Source organism: Dermacentor albipictus, chromosome 6 (assembly GCF_038994185.2).
Source record: "Dermacentor albipictus isolate Rhodes 1998 colony chromosome 6, USDA_Dalb.pri_finalv2, whole genome shotgun sequence".
Lineage (NCBI taxonomy): Eukaryota > Metazoa > Arthropoda > Arachnida > Ixodida > Ixodidae > Dermacentor > Dermacentor albipictus.
Genome location: NC_091826.1, coordinates 113,320,588 through 113,333,981, shown reverse-complemented (window position 1 = coordinate 113,333,981; position 13,394 = coordinate 113,320,588). Strand labels below are relative to the sequence as shown.

Sequence of the window (13,394 nt, the reverse complement as noted above, 5' to 3'; positions counted from 1 at the left end):
CAGCCGTATACTATTTTTATAGTGTTCACATTTAGGCATTGGTTACGGGACCCAATTCGTGGTGTAAATAACGATACGACTAAGCTGCGGTGACCACCGATTCGAGTAATATCAAAGTCAATGCTGGAGAATTTTAAGCTCGTAACGTTAGTTAATCCATAACCCCCACTAAAAGTCCCGGTTAGGATACGGCGTAATTCCAGATAATAAAAAAGAAAGAACCACAAGGTACGTACTTTTTATTGTAGTGTCGCCACTAGAACAAAATTGCTGTAGATGGCAATTCAGCCAAAGTGGTCAGGTGGGCTATCGGTATCTTTCTGTCCCGTAGCTTTACACCACCCAAGCCGTGATGCGAAAAATCATCTTTTGCATCAAAATGCTCTAGGGGTGAAAGAAAAAAAATCGTTATCCACCCAAGGTCACTACAAAGCTACAATTGTGTCCGCTGAATGCCTTTCTTTTTTCCTTGGACTACCTTGGCCTTCTGGGTTTCTGCTTTACTTATTTTACAAAAATCACTGTCTTTCATCCATTTGACAATGAACATAGCAAAAAATTAAACTGGGCTTGCATTGTATAATTGTACATTGCGTCGTAATTACCACCACTCAATGGAAACCTGTTCCAACTCCAACAATATTCGTGCTCTGTGACGATACGCTAGCTACCTCTACTTCACGCTGAGTATAAAATTTTTATGAACTGTCAAAGTACACGGGTAGCCAACTATGGTATCCCGTTTTCACCTAAACATAAAAGGCAAAAAAAATGAGTTCGCAATACTAATTCGGAACAGTGTGAGATTATAGTGTTAAGGGCATGGATTGTTTTACCAGATGTAGAGGCCACATTACAATGAAAGCCAAATGTAAAAACACTCGTGTGCATAGCGTCAGCTTCATTTTAAAGCGATCATGCAGGTTAAACTCCCTCGGGAACCCTTCATTTGCCACCGCTGTTGAATCCTATTGAAACGTTAAACCATATGGCAGAATAAATAGTAGCTGCATAAGGGAATTACTCATATGCTTCTCCTGGTTTCAATCTCTGTGGAATTTATTGTATGTAATTACTTGCTGAAGAAAACATAGAGCACTAATACTTTAATTTTAAGCAGACTCATACAAACGGTTCATGGAGTAGTTTGTTCTTTTCTTTCGAGAATTAAATCGGAACACACGTAGACGGGAGGCAAGCATCTGCCGAAACAACCATTAGTGCATCGTAGAAGTCACGTTGCCAGTGTCACTTCTGACAGGCGCAAGAGTGGTCTGGATCACTGGCCGGTAGGGGGCGACGTCGTCGTGGTCGGTATCCAGGAAGTAGGCGGCACCCACGACCACAGCGAACAGAAAGCCGACCACGAAGACTGCCACGAGCATGCGCTGGTGCGACTTGGACCATGGAGTCCGAGCCCGCTTCGGGTTCCGATCACGCGGATCGTCCAGGATACTCTCCTGGTGACCACCGTCGCACCGTGATGAGCAGGGAAGAAGTTTGAACTTCGCGGTGGAGTCGAAACTGATCGACTCGCAGCTCATATTCATCGCGTCAAGATCGAGTGTCGCCGTAGACGATGACGTTCCTCCCGGTTCACCAGAGCCATTCATGGCACCGAGACCTGCGTGGTCAAAGCGTGAGAACAGCTTGGACCAAGAGACAAGGTAAGACAGCAACAGACCCTCTGAATTTCCCACGTGAATGTACTGTGCGTTCAGCCAGCATTTTATGGCCCACCGGCCGCTTACCGACTTACCGACCATTTAGCACAGAAGCTTCTGGATGATTCCGTAAAAGGCAAACTGGGATCAGTTTTATTTCGATGTTGGGAATTTAAGCTTCGCGAATTTAATTCACCAATATCAGGCTGCCAAATTCAGGTTGCGGGGCAAGTGGCCCGCAAAGGAGGAAGAACCACTGCAAAGATTACTCTTCCTAATGCGGCATCTCAGAATAGATACTGACGAGGCGAGTTGTTTTAGTGCCAGTGTTGGGGAAAACTAGTCTCGAGCTTCTCCCAGTCAACAGCCTATTCAAATGGGTCTCTAGTTGGTGCATCTTGTTCAGCTCTGTCAAAATCTGAACAGCAGATCGTTAAACATGGCGAAGAAAAACGCACTACAGTTCGTGTGACTTTTATTCTTTGCCTTGTGTCGCGCTGTTTAGCCATCTCCGGTTCTCAACCACTTTGGGAGTGTTAGATGATACTCTCATCGCAGACTGCCTTGGAATGTAGTAACATGTTCCTGGGAAAGGTCCTCCTTTTTATATGTTCCCAGAGGGTGACATCCTGCTAGAATTAAATTAACGTCGCTAAAGATGAACACCCACTATGTCCACACGAACAAGCAAAGCTCCTCTTTGTTGTTTTTGACTGGGCCCGCCAAGGAGAAAATCTGGGCGAATCAAATTTACGAGCAGCGCTATCCATCGAAAAATCGAAAAAGTTCATAGCACTTGTCCAGCAGCACGGATTTCAGATTTACTCCGTCTATTGGTGTCACGCGGACACAAGACGCATCTTCCATTTTATTTGATGCAACTTCTATCGGAACTGAAAGTGACTTTTTTCAATAGAGCCGCATCCCAAAAGCTTTAGACATTGCTTGTATGCGAGACGACACATGGGAACTTTCCTCCGGTTACCGACACAGTGTCCAATGTTAGTAAGAAAACAACGCCGTGGTTGTCTTAGACCAAGCTTCCTGAAGCGAGAAGCGAACGCTATTGAACAAAATAACCTAAGTTTACGCGTCCGTGTCTTGCAATATCTTTCTGACTGCCATCACAGCATAGCTGACCGCGTCTCTCTCAAATTGCGTTGTATTGCGATTGACAGCTTTGTTTCTTGCCTGTTGGATGCCAGTACGATTAATGCATGCTAATTTAGGCTTACTTCAAGAAGATTTATCACAATGCGGGATAAGAAAGATAGAAATCACGGGAAAATAAAGGTAGGCGATTTCTACTCACGCTGAGGCAATTGTTCTTCTACTTCCTCAACGATATTGCGCCAGGAAGCGCCTTGATTGGCACCCCTTCTTTGTGACCCAGTCGCAGCTCACAAAATTTAGAATAGATGCTATGTTAAAGTGAAAATATATCACCATTCTGTACAAATTCAGGACCTCTTTATTGCGCTTCATTTTAGTTTTCATTAAAACCTATACGGCGTTAGTTGGAATCGGTTGGCGCAGGACAGGGGTAATTGGAGATCGTAGGGGGAGGTTTCGTCCTGCAGTGGTCATAAAACAGGCTGATGATGATGATGAGGAAGAGGATGATGTTGACGTTACTGCAATATCACCTTTAGGAAGTATTCGGAAATTATATAGAGGGAGCGATTATGTTCAAGTTTGAAGGAGAAATAACTCTTGTAGATTACTGTACTTTTAAGCCTACAAGTCCGAACGAAAGAAAATAACGTTCAATCTGATTGGACGAGCATAAACAGACGTCAAATTTTCTTATTTTGTAGCAGACAACATTTTCGTCTTCGAATGACTGCTACGTCTGTGCCGAAGTTAAAGAAGTGTAATGCAAGAACTAGTCGGATGCTACAGAAGACATTGCAGTGAGGTTTTACTCTATGCCACAGAGGACAGAAAAAAAGTGCTCTAGCACTAAACCTAGAGCAATTACAAGTGGTGTTCATCCCAAAACCGTGCTAGTACACTTACGCGAGTCTTAACGGTATGCTGCGATATCTTGTGAGTCACGTGGCCTGCATTTATTTACTTACTCTGAATTTGCTTTTTTTTTACAGCGAAGCTGTTAATGCGACTGGAACGGCTAAAAAAACCTTATGTTGTCAGTTTTCACGGTTTCATCAAATGATAAATCACTCACGCAGTCTGTATTTTGAGGCAAGGTATGAAGTACTCACGCCAGGTGGGGAATAATAAGCGCAATGGGCTGGAAAATTTGGAAACTTCTGAATGAAGTAAGTCTAAATGAATATTGTTGAACCCTCATTTACGGCCAATATAGAAGTGGTATAGGGAACGCTTAAAAAGCTTTATCTGTTCCTTGAGAGGATCATAGATGGTAGAGTTTTCATATTTTGAGGAAATGGGCACTACTTTAGTGGTGACATGTACAGAAAGCTTAACATGCCTTGGACAACATGTGCTGTGGCAGTAATTACTGATCACTATTCTCTCAGTTCTTTTACTTTGTATGCGGCACGTGGTTGTAATTCCGTTGAAGTGGGAGTTCCGCAGATTGTGTTGTAGAAGATTGTAGCAGAAATTAACCCGTTGCCGTGGCAGAGCAGCAAACACCACGGAGAAACATTTAGCGAAAATGGGGGGAAGGCTATAGCAACTCTTTCTCCGAAACTAAATATGCGCGAAAGAAATATTGTCCGCGCTAAAAATTTAGGCAAGCGTTCGAAAGTATCGAACTGTCTCTATCAGCTACACTTCCTTAGAAACCGACATAACTATTTTGCTACAATCGCATCTTTACTGGAAACTGGAGTCATGTTCACTGCAACGTGCGACGAAATTAACTTAACTGGCCACATTAAAAGCCTTGCACATAATTGCTGAACTCCCCTTTCCTTGGCTTACTTTTCTGTTATGCGTGGCACGTGGTAGGTTTCCACGGTGTTCTCAATGAACTACAAAATGCGGGTTGTATATATGTGTTTCAAATAAAGGCAGGATATAGATCATGTGTAAAAACTAAGCAGTGTGCGAACTGTGCGGACAAATTACAGGTATTAGCGGCAAATTACGTATTCAAATTGTACAGAACGTTACAACCGTGGTTCCGAAATAACGCAGAATTTGCCATGTAGCTCTGGCGAAACCGCAAATGCGAAAAGCCCGCATTCAGGGAAAACGTGGGATCTTATTGTCTATGGTCGCAAAAGTAAAAAGCATATGGATGAAGCATCGAACTTGCAACATTTCTTCAGCAAGTGCCCGTATGCGTTTGATATACAGGACGGTTTTAAAGGTATCTGTTATATAGGACCAAAGTTCTAATGCGTGTGATTCAATTAGAAGCAATTTAAACTATTACTTTAACTGCTCGAAAGAAACAGATGCAATAGAAATTAGGTTCTCATTCTACCAGGTCAAGCAAGTCAGCAGCTCATTTATTTTTCTTATCCACCTCTTGTATTTCTTGCTTGTAATGTCATCTGAAACACTTAATCTGAACTAGCAGTCTCCGCATGTAGCAGTGCTGGCATCATCAGTTTGTAATCAGTTCTTTCTATTTCCCCCTGTTTCAGACATCACCAACGCACTGCAAGAAAACGGTAACCAGACTACATCGAGCGACGAGTGGCATTGGCACACACCTGCCTTGGCTGCGGAGTGCCAGTGATGCCCACCACGAAGCACCTCCGTTAGTAGTACAAGGCCCACAGTGTTAAAACACGTTGGTGGGCAAGTTGGTTAGAATCCATGGTAGAGTGTATAAGCGCGACTGAACGAGGACGTTGAAAGAAACCGATACATAGACACAGCGCTGTGTCTGTGTGTCTGTTTCTTTCTACGTCCTCGTTCAGTCGCGCTTATACACTCGCCCACAGTGTGACATGCAAGACACCGTAATCAGGAATAGATAATCCGCCACGTGAGGTGCATTAACTCGAGCAGAGGCCTAGCGGACCGTCGCGCAGCCTGTGAGTCTCCCATGACTTTTTTCCAAGGCGTTGGAGCTACAGAACGGCTTTTATGTACCCGTCCTGCCAACGAGTTTTCTCACCTAATCGACAGGCCTTGTCCCCTCATTCCCCCGACACAGCAGGCGAATCCGCCATATCTTCTGAATAAATGATTTGTCATCACCATATAATAGCAGAGAGCGCTTCTGTGCTCGGAGCAGTTGGGAACCCCTTCAGTTTGCCTGATGCAGGGCATGACTTTAAAAAAATTATAGGGTTTTACGTGCCAAAACCACGCTCTGATTATGTGGCACACCATAGCAGGGGACTCCGAAATTTTGGACCATGTGGAGTTCGTTAACGTGCACATAAATCAAAGTACGCCGGTGTTTTCGCATCTCGCGCCAATGGAAACACGGCCGCCGTGGTCGGTATGTGATACCGCGACTTCGTGCTTAGTAGCTCAACGCCATAGCCACTAAGCGCCGTGCATGAATCAAAATGAGTAGCTAATTATTCAATTAGTGATTGGATTGTGCGCAATAAATAATCAAACAAGTTCATTTTTCCTTTGACAGGGAGAGGCGGGGTCAAATAGCCACTATGGCTTGACAAAAGGTCCTGACTTCCTTTTTCATGGTGGCTCACGAAACTGCAGAAAACAACGCTATAAAAATATTTTGGCGTATATCATTGAAATCAAAATACAGGAAAACAAACGGCATACATCATAAAGGTGTAGTGAAAGACAGGATGTACAGCGGTTGAAGATGACTACGGTAAATTAAGCAGCAAAAAACAAAGGCCTGTAGGAAAGGGCAGAGAAAGCGTTAATGTTTAGAACATCTCTTTCAGCTGCTCGTGAAGATAGTCGTGCTTGATTTTTAAATGCAATTTCATTTCAAATTGATGCTCTGTAGTTGTCGGATAAGATTCTAAAAGTTTGTTTTAGTTTTTGCTTTATTCTTTTTTGTTGCCTTGAAAATATTTCGGGGAGAACCAGACAGAATGCACGTGAATGCTGCAGGTAGCCATTTGTATTGCTCCTCCGGGTAAATAACAGATGCTGCATGGAGTACAATTATAAACTGATTGTTACGTCAGATTGCTAAAGGCGGCGAAATGGTAGCTTATGAAAAATACATATTTCAATCCACACTTCGGTAAGGAGCCAATGCGAATGCGCCTTCGCGACGGGGCTAAAAATCAAGAAAGAAGGCAGCTTACGTTAAGTACAAGCAACCACGCCACGTGCTCTGCCTTGGTGCAGATGTCGGCTAGGCGATGCAAGTGGTCTTATTTGATTGGTTATCACGCCGCAGGGAACGATTGGGCTGGAACAATTACGCTTGGAAAATCCACGCGTAAAGCTCCATTTATTATTTGCAACTTTGAGCAATGTTTCGTCCTGCACACACGTGCCCATCCTAGGTGGCGCCGCGTCGCCACGGCCTTACCCAGTTTACCTAGTGGTGGCAGTATCGCAAAATTTGCCACCTGTGTTTTCTGGCATAGACCTAATAAGTGGATGCCTTTTGCGAGAGGAAACAGTGTATTTCTTGTGAGGTATATAAATTGCAACTGAAACTGCAATGCATTTTGCACGGTCTGTAAATTCCAGATTTAGTGTGTGGTGCATCATTAGGCCATCCTCCACAGAAGGCGCATCAAACAAGTCAGTGCACCTCAAAAAACCAAACACTTATTTTATACACCTTCAAGTTCTAACAGTATCCTGTCGCTACATTTGAATTGTTTGCCCGTGCGAACATAAGTCGCAAGAACAACGAATGCAATTCCCTTAGTAATTAGTCTATTTCGAATAATTACCTTTATAGTAACAAACTCCATGTTTATGTACGAAAGTTGAATGTAATCTCCAAAATAATGTTATTGGCTCATTTTCAGTGCCCGTGCAGACTTAAATAACTCGCGTCAAACTATTCGTTAAGACATCCCTGAAACAGTTAGGACAAATTTCCTAGACACGTATGGTACAGCTACAGTAAAACACTCGCGCCACAGTTTAAATGAAGTGTCTCATATTACGAGAGCTACACGCGATTACAAGTTACCCTCCTCCCTAGGTATGCTTTTCCTCCTCAACTCCTTCAACGGGACATCGTGGCTAAGCTCCGCGTTCTCTGCCTTTGCAACATGACGTAACATCGTGTCCTCTATTTTCAGTATATTGGAGCCAACGCGCGAAGCCTGTCCAACATTTATTTAGCTGCCTGTCCTCTGATCCCCAGCGAGAGCTTTCCAAGCAGCGTGCGTTGCGAGCGTTCTGTCGCACCACTGAGCGTGTCCGGTACTCTTGTAAACGCCGGCAAAATGGGCGTTTTGATGGATAGGTGGTTACATAAACCAAAGCCCTTTACGACGTACGGCTGTAATGAAGAAATTGTAGCGTAAACGTTACCGAAGTCAGCAGCCCACACGGCGCATCCACCTGGTGGTGGAAGTCTTTACCAGCCAAACACACAGCTAACCCTATTGCAAATACCCAGTGTCCAACGCCACGCAGGTTTACTGGCCAGGTGTAGTGCGCTGGATTATGGAGCGCTCCACTCGGGCGGCATACTGGAAGGCGCTGGGTACTGGTGCAAAAAGCACCTGCAAAGCGACAAAAGTGAAGTGCCTGAGTGCTCTGCATATATGTTTTGAATTTTTAAAGAAAACAACGGAGACTATATTATTGCAAAAACTCACAGGGTCTCTTATGTTATCCCCAAAGCGATTTGAAGGCGGAAGCCGAAGTGGTGATGCATTAAAGACGGAGGCGTGATGCACGCATCCCCCTTTGACTAGCGTAGTCTACTTCGCTGAGTCAACCCTCTGGGTTCCAAAAGTAGAGGACTCTACTCTCACGAAAGGACGCGGGTTCGAATGCCCTAATTACCTTGTAGTAGCATCAACGTCGCGGAAAATGAGGCGAGCGATTTATTGGGGTCCGGTTAATTGTGGCCCATCCTCCTCACTGATTGTGCACGCCACAAGATAGACGACCACAGACAGCGGACATGGTTGACGACAACCGCAATGCTTAAAGAAAGTCAGCGCGGAACCGCCGTCATGGATGGCAGCGACCGAATAACCCCTGCAGCACTGCACGATGTGGCTGCTCTTTCGCTGATGATAGCCAATACTGGCCAGAGGACCCCAATTCTGGGCAGCTTGAGCAAACAGCCAGTTTGTCATCGCGCGAATCACGTCGCAGACTCAAAAATTCAACCACCTCGTATCTTCGCTGCAGCCGGAGATTGCCACCGAGCTTCGCGACCTGATACTCCAAGATTATGCTAGGAGAATGCCAGTAAACATGGAAAAATTGAAAAGAATTGAGAGGTAGACATACACAAAGTGACACGAGGGTGGCTGGACGAACAATTGAAGTTTATTCATTAAGAACGACGTCCCACAAGTCCGTACTGAACATTCACAAGGCACAACGTATCATATACACTATAATCCCTTTACCTATACATGGCGACACTGATGAAAAAAATTCAAGCTCTTTCTTATTTAGAAACACCGATGGCGCGCTTGCACACTTCTCGGCGCCAAGTCTATGGATGTGATAAGCTTCAATCAACTCCCTTTCTCGCTTAGTCTTAGTCTTCCCCACTATTGATACGTTGTTAAATATGGGAGTGGAACCGCACTGCTTAGAGCGTAGTGAATGATTATGTACGATGCCTGTGGGAACGAGATTATCATTCTGTCGCATCCGATCATTCACAGAGCGACCGTTTTGGCCTATGGAAACGTTGCCACATTTTAACGGGATACTATACACTACACATCGGTCGCAAGTGAAAAAATTCTTAATGTGCTTGGAATTGTGCGCATTCCTTTGCGAATGGTGCTGCGAAACACTCATGCAAAGGTTCGCAAGCTTACCGGGCGCAAAACAAACCAAACTGACATCTTTTCCTGGCGCAACGTTTCTCAATGTATGTGAAACACAATGCGACTACGGCAAAACCAGCACGTTCTTTTTTCTTTTGTCACGCACTTTCAGACATTTGTGCGCAGACTCAGCCACTGCGCGAAAATCTTTGACGGGACAATACCTACATCGATCGCCTTAAACCCGCCTTGATTGAGGAACTACTCCCTCACTCACCGCATAAACCAATTAGCCCAAAGCCAGTTGGTCCTCATCAGTCATCAAACACACTTCAACTGCCAACACCCCAGTCAAAACTATCCAAATATTGTTCCGGCTATCTGCACGGCTTCATAACTAGTATGCTCTATCACTGTAGCAGCATTAACGTCGAAGAAGGTAAGGGGAATGGTGGCTGACTAAGGACAAGCCCGTGCTTAGGTAGCGAAACTGGCGTATGGATCAAATCCCGAGGGGCCGGCGCGAGGCAGCCGGGTGTTTTATACGCCGAGTAATCACTGTCAGCTAGGGCCCTCCGTGAAATGTACTCCTCTTTATTGCGGAGTATCCTCACCGCTTATTTTGCACGCCACAAGCTTTACCTTAATTAATTGTACCTTAATTGACTTCGTCTTAATTACCACCAAAGGTGCTTGGTTTGACTCTTCCCAAAAGTTTAGGATTCGACTTCCGCCTAAAGTGGCGGGTTTGATTCCCAACAAAGGTCGTGCGCTCGAGTGTCTTTATTGACGATATCCTAATTACCTGAGCCTCAATGAACTTCGCTTTAATTGCCACCACAGTAGGTGGGTTCGACTACCACCAAAGGCCGAGGGTTAGACTCCGACCAAAGGTGGTGGGCTCGACTGCCACGAAAGTTTCAAGGTCCGTAGTTTTGTTTGTACATTTCATGTCATCGACATGTTTTTGCTTTATGACTTTGAAGGTCGACTGACTGATGAGAGATAAAAGGCTTTTGCCTTAATAAAAAAAATTCACAGGAAATCGAAGCCCATTGCCTCACTCTGAGCCGTCAGCACTGGACTGAACTGTGCAATACTGCTGACGGACAGATCCATTGTCCCTCTTCTTGGAAGCTTCTCAAACACCTCCTCGATAGTCAAGCCACCCGCTCTTCCCAACAAGATCGCCTCACTAAACTTCTCTATACGGAAAGGAAGAAACAGGGCCGCGCCCAAGTATTAGACTACCTCACCAACAAGTATCTCCCCGTGGGCCCAGTGCAATCTCACGGCTCCTACACCGAGGCCCCCAACCCCCCCACTGGACGAAGACTTTAGTGTCGCTGAGATCCAAGCTGCCCTGCATAAATTAAACAGCCGTTCTGCCCCTGCGAACGATGGGGTCACTAGCAAAGCCCTCCGTAATCTGGATGATGCCTCCGTCACACACCTGACAGATTATATCAATGACTGCTGGCGTAATGGTGCCATTCCGCCGGCCTGGAAAACAGCAAAGGTCATCCTTATTCCGAAACCTGGCAAACCTTCTAGCCTCGATCATCTTCGCCCAATCTGACTAACCTCATGTGTGGGAAAGGTTATGGAGCATGCCTTCCTCACGCGAATTAACACCCATCTGGAAGACACTGCAGCGTATCCTCACTCTGTCATTGGCTTCCGGGCCCACCTGTCGACCCAAGACGTCATGCTACAACTTAAGCACCATATACTAGAAGATAGAACACGTACTACTAAAGCTATACTCGGCCTCGAGCTCGAAAAAGCATTTGACAGCATAGCCCATTCCACCATTCTTGACTGCATCTCACGCCTTAATCCCTTCCTCGGTGCGCGCGCTTATAATTACGTCAGAGGCTTTCTGTCTAATCGCACGGCCTTCCTTTCGGTGGGGGATCTCCGCTCTGACGCCCACACTTTGGGCAGCGCGGGAACTACCCAGGGCTCCGTTATCTCCCCAGTGCTTTTTAATCTTGTCATGATCGATCTTGCCAAGGAGTTGCAGCAAGTGGACGGTGTCACCCACACCATATACGCTGACGATATAACCATCTGGGCCCGCAAAGGCAGTGACGGCGAAATAGAAACGGCACTACAATCCGCCATTGAAACAGTCGAGACCTATATCCAAGGCACGGGGCTTCACTGTTCCCCTGCGAAGTCCGAACTCCTACTCTACAGGCCTACGCTCCGTGGCCGCCGTCCAAAATACTCCACCGCTAAACGCCATTACGAAGACATTGCGCTTCATCTCATGAATGGGAGCCTCATACCCCTAGTGACCAATATCCGTGTGCTCGGCTTGATCATAGAGGCGAACGGAGCGAATGGCATGGCCCTCGCCAAAATCAAGATGAATACAGCCAACACCAAGAGACTTTTGAAGCGGGCCTCCAACCGCCGTGGGGGTATGAAAGAGGAGAATCTGCTCCGATTAATCCAGTCATTCGTAATTTGCCAGATCACCTACGTTGCTGCGTATCTAAACTGGTACAAGGCTGAACACACCAAGATCAACATACTTATACGCGGTGTCTATAAACAAGCCCTCGGCCTCCCCGGTTGCACCAGCACTTACCTCCTCCTTCAACTAGGCGTCCACAACACACTGGACGAGCTCATCGAGGCCCAACGTCGCTCTCAGCTGGAGAGACTCACTCTCACAGCGACGTGTCGCCATATCCTCACCTCGCACGGTATCACCTACCGCCATCAACACGGCCATAAGCACCAGATCCCCTCCACCATACGAGCTTGGATTCACGCCGATCCTATCCCCAGAAATATGCACCCCGAATACAACCAGGCACGTCGCACAGCACGTGCCACGGTTCTCACCAAATCCCTTACTCGCCACGACGGTGTGAGTTTCGTCGACGCCGCCGAGTATCCCCACGGTACCCGCTTTGCAGCCGTCACCACGCGTGAAGGCTCTCTCCACCATGCTATCAGCCTAGTAACCCCACACGCTGAGGAAGCTGAAGAAGTGGCCATCGCGCTAGCCACACTAGACCCAACATGCCATACCATCGTCTCTGACTCCCGCTCCGCCGTTATCAACTATATCAACGGCCGTATTTCACACCAAGCCTTGCGCATCTTGCAACAAGCGCCCCGCTCAACCGACCATCAGGTTACACTCGTCTGGTTCCCGGCTCACGTAGGTACCGGCCACCCGCACCTCCACAACCTCAACGAGGTTACACACTCCCTAGCGCGAGGCCTAGTTAACCGCGCGGGAGAAGGGGAGGCTGCCCTCACCGGTAGGGATCGCCTGACACGCTACAATGATCTTGTGAAGTCCTTCTGCTTAGAGCGTAGAACCTTCCCCGGCCCACACAACAAACTATCCCGAGCGCAGGCTACAACTTTCCGCCTGCTACAAACCAATACTTACCCCTCGTTACAACTTTACAACAAGATCTACCCAGACAGTTACCCCAATCCCACGTGCCATATCTGCAAGACACAGTCAGCCACACTTCCACACATGCTTTGGGACTGTACACACCAATACCCCGACACTAACCCCACGACCCTCTCGTCGAGATGGCACGCTGCCCTGCGTAGCCCCAACCTTGACGACCAACTCAGGGCGACCCAGCAGGCCTGCGAGGCGGCGAAGAGGCAACACCTCGACGTCCCCACGTGGGAGGCCTAGGCCCAGCCACCATCTCTTGCTGGTTTCAATAAAGTTTATTCAGTCAGTCAGTCAGAAGACAAATTATGGCAGAACTTATTTCGCAATGACTGTCGATGGTAATCCGAATTATAATGGATCAGTGTAGCGACGGGTTAGACGCCTGAAGTAAGGTTTAATTATCACGTGTAATGGTAACTACGAGACTTTGGTTTCTTTGGTTACGCCACGTACTCCGATATCGCTCCACTTTGC

At 46.6% G+C, this 13,394-nt stretch overlaps 1 long non-coding RNA gene across 1 annotated transcript; it reads right to left on the bottom strand.

The window, feature by feature from the left end:
* Positions 1 to 1,091: 1,091 nt before the first annotated feature.
* Positions 1,092 to 3,020, bottom strand: LOC135908334 (uncharacterized). The gene is made up of 2 exons (XR_010566292.1): positions 2,977 to 3,020; positions 1,092 to 1,624 (listed from the first exon to the last, which is right to left on the bottom strand). It is a non-coding gene; the product is annotated as an uncharacterized lncRNA (long non-coding RNA).
* Between the last annotated feature and the right edge of the window lie 10,374 nt (positions 3,021 to 13,394).